At 31.2% G+C, this 3,782-nt stretch overlaps 1 long non-coding RNA gene across 1 annotated transcript; it reads left to right on the top strand.

Moving 5' to 3' along the window:
• Positions 1–1,060: 1,060 nt before the first annotated feature.
• LOC111891019 (uncharacterized) lies at positions 1,061–2,869 on the top strand. The gene is made up of 2 exons (XR_002850086.3): positions 1,061–1,344; positions 2,599–2,869. It is a non-coding gene; the product is annotated as an uncharacterized LOC111891019 (long non-coding RNA).
• The last annotated feature ends 913 nt before the right edge of the window (positions 2,870–3,782 follow it).

Below are 3,782 nucleotides of genomic sequence, written 5' to 3'. Positions count from 1 at the left end.
ACTGCCCATAGGTAGGTTTCCTAATACAATCAACATTAAAATATAGTCTCTGGATCCTTTACCCTCACGTTTCAACTTTAATCGATTCACTTATTGTTGTTGTATACAATTGTGTCTAATAATATGCTATTATTATTGCTCAGCCAATTGGTGTATTCCTTTGAAGGATTCACACATAAAAGTTTCATATTCTGATCCCTCACATGTTGACATTTCAACCAGAAATCATTTGAATCCCTGAAGCCTGATATGCTGATTGTATTAGGAAACGTATCTGCACAAGGAGAAAAGTTAAGTACAAGCAAATGGTTCATTTGTGCTACAAGAATTTCACAGTTTGTTGGGTCCATTTCTTGACCTACCATACCATGTTGTTCCCGGAGATAGAGACAATGGAGAATGCAATGGCATTGGATTCCGGTGGTTATGGTGCATTTGAAATTGGTAATTGATAACTTGGTTTTTTGTATATATTTTAGCAATCGTTTTCTTTTACTTTTAGCATTTTTAATATTCTTTTTGCACTAAATCGTTAGATTTATTGTTTTGAATATGTTTACTCGTTTAAGCTATTTTTGTACAAATTTGTACGAGCAAGATGATATTTTGGAGCATTGTCAAAGCTACATTGAATGCCTTGCAACCAAGATTGAAATATCGTAGAAAAATCCAAAAGCGAAAAGAAAAACAAAGCGATATAAATTAATTTTTCGGATTTTAACAGCTTTCACTGGCTTTCTTCAAGCGATCAGACGAAGGGGTAAACGTTGTCCGATTTAGCTGAAATTTTACGAGCATCTTCCCAACTCGTTGATCTTGAATCTCACAAAAAATGAGCTGATTCAGACATTGGTCGGGTTTTTGGTCTGATGAGCAACAATGCAGGTTGCTGCCATATTTAGTTTTGGCAGCCCAATACACGAAGTCCAATATGAAGCCGACGTTAGTATTTTATGGCAACCCAATAGAGCAATTGTACAGCCCATTACTTAATACTTCAGCAGCCCAATTTATAAGTTGAGTATGAAGCCCATTTTGAACTTGTGCTGGGAATTGAATGCACAACAATCAAAAGATGCAGTAGGGCATCTCATTCATTTCGCCGGCAGAAGGAGTAGAGGGAGTGACGGCGCCTTTGGTGTCTCCTCCTTTCTTTTCCTTTCTTATTTTTGGAATTCAAATAATATTATCATTGATTTTATTATCTTGTAATTTGTTATTTACATTAGATTAGGTTAGGTTAATTTTTTGTATTAATACTTGGATTATAAATGAAGTTTTTTGGAGCAACAAGAAGTGGCGATTTCATAAAGCTTTATCATCTTCATTTCTTAATCAGTATTGGTATAATTTCTATTATTTTATTGTCATTATTATTATTATTATTGTGTGTAGTTAGTTTTTATTTTTAATATTAGGTAAATCTATGGAATAATTAATTGATTAGGAGTAATTTGATAGTTTGCTATGAAAATATTTTATAGTAGAACATCTATTTATGTTCATATGTTTTTAATCATGAGTTTAGATATGTGAATATTTAATTAGTTGATTAATTTCTTGATTACGTAATATGTCTTCAAATTAACAAGCAACAAATGGCTTTTGTGATTGCTTTCCTTTCACACAATCATGAAAGTAATTTCTCCAACATAATAGTGAAAAGATTTTGACTCCTCTTGGATTTGGTGACTTTTAAATCTTAATGCTAGTTAATTTTCATTAATTACATGCTTCTTGAAAATTGTGACTTTAACTAAGAAAATGTGTTATGAGCTTCTTTAACCATTGTATTGACTAAGAAAAGTCTATGTGATCTCAAACTTCTTAGATTGCTATAACCAAATTAGTATCCATTAAACCCATTGCACCACAAAATTATGATGATTTGTCAAATAGTTGAACTTGTGATTTATCCCAATATTGAAACGTTTTATTTTATAGCTTTTGTATTTTTCCATTTTAGTTATTTTTGCAAAATAGTTTTTATCACATTTAATATTATAAGAAAACCCCCTTCATTTTATAATTTATTTTATAGAAACTAAATACATAGATTTCATTCGAATCAATCCCTGGGGATTCGATCCCTATTACCGCTACTATAATTCATTTTTGTATGTTGTCGTATTTAGTTTTTTTTATTTGGTGGTCTCGACAGTTGACACCCACCAGTAATGTTAATTTTGTCTCACTTAATTTCGTGGTGTTGCTATGTTCTGCCTGTACTTTTTCCTCACTTTCCATTGCATGAAATAGAAAACAACAACTCAAGACCCGAACCATGTTGCTATGTTCTGCCTGTACTTTTTCCTCACTTTCCATTGCATGAAACAGAAAATAACTTACCTGAACCATTAAAAACAAGGTAGAAAGAAATACAAAGATCTATTAGACTTTTAGTAGTTACAAGTTATAATATTGTATCTAAATTCTAACATAAAGTTATTATTTTTTCTACCCAACATATTGGGGTTGGACCATATGAATTATCACAAATGCTTCCACCAAACGCAACTGAATATATCTTCCATGCTTTTAGGCCTAGGATGGTTTTTAGTGCACATGCTCAAAGTTTTTCTGATCGGATTCATGCAGATGGGACTCGGGAGATAGTTGTATGCTACTTCTGCCATTGTTAGCAATTGCAAGCTTGCTGGAAGATCTCATGTTCTACTGTTTTACATGTTTCTAAAACATGTTTCTATTCTTTCTGCTCATATTAACTGTTCAAACAGCTTTAAGAAGTTGATATAGATTGGTCTCTGAAACTCATGAACCATTTGCTTTCACAAATCACATCACATGAAAATGACTTAAGTGTAATTTGTCACCTATGAAAATACAATTATTATTTATTGATGTTTCACATTCTTGAAATCCATATACAGGAGCAAAAGCACATGATAGAAGTTAATGGTGGTCTGTTTAGGAACAAATTAATTTCAGGAGATGTATATATGCCATACGAGAATTTTGTAAATGGAATTGTGAAAATGTGATTGCTTTCCAACTCCGCAACTCCCGCAGGGTTCTTCCTTAGTTTATAATGAAATCTACATCAAAATATTAAAAAATTGCATTGATATACAATAACACATATAAGTCTTTTTATTGCAAATGTGAACGTTATCATGTGTCGTCATTTATAATCAAGTAGACATAAAATTATTAAAAATGATAATGATAATCAACTAGTCATAAAATTATTCCTTCATATTGACAATAAAATATAAAAATAGTTATGATAGAGTATATAATGTTTTGTTTATAAATTAAACATGTTGTATCTTTCAAAACATTGAATAACTATATATAAATCAAATTTTTTGTGAAACGTAGAAAAACTAGAAATACTACATATTAACTAAAAACATAACTTCATTGAAAAAGTATAAATTTGCTTTTGTATTTACTTTTAGTTATTATTATTGAGTTTTTCACCTCAACTAGAGTGTTAACCACATATCCAATATAACCCGAGCAAATATTGGAGATAGTGACTAGCCTCACAGCCGAACAAAAAGTTGAACCCACCCTAGTATCCTCACCATAAATGGTGAGTTCTCCTTACCTGAGGTTCGAACTACCACCAACTACCTCTTGCAATTGATCATGGATTCAAATCTGCTCAATCAGTCAATCTCCACGATCACGCACACATCCCTTATGGGGTCATATTTTATCAATTTGGTACATTTTGAATAATTATTAGTAGTATGATTATTAATAAATAAAATCAACTCTTATATTTAATCAAGAAACAATTATTGTTTTTGTGG

This window comes from Lactuca sativa, chromosome 7 (assembly GCF_002870075.4).
Source record: "Lactuca sativa cultivar Salinas chromosome 7, Lsat_Salinas_v11, whole genome shotgun sequence".
Classification (NCBI taxonomy): Eukaryota; Viridiplantae; Streptophyta; class Magnoliopsida; order Asterales; family Asteraceae; genus Lactuca; species Lactuca sativa.
The sequence above is the reverse complement of the archived record's forward strand: the minus strand, read 5'-3'. Positions and strand labels throughout refer to the sequence as shown.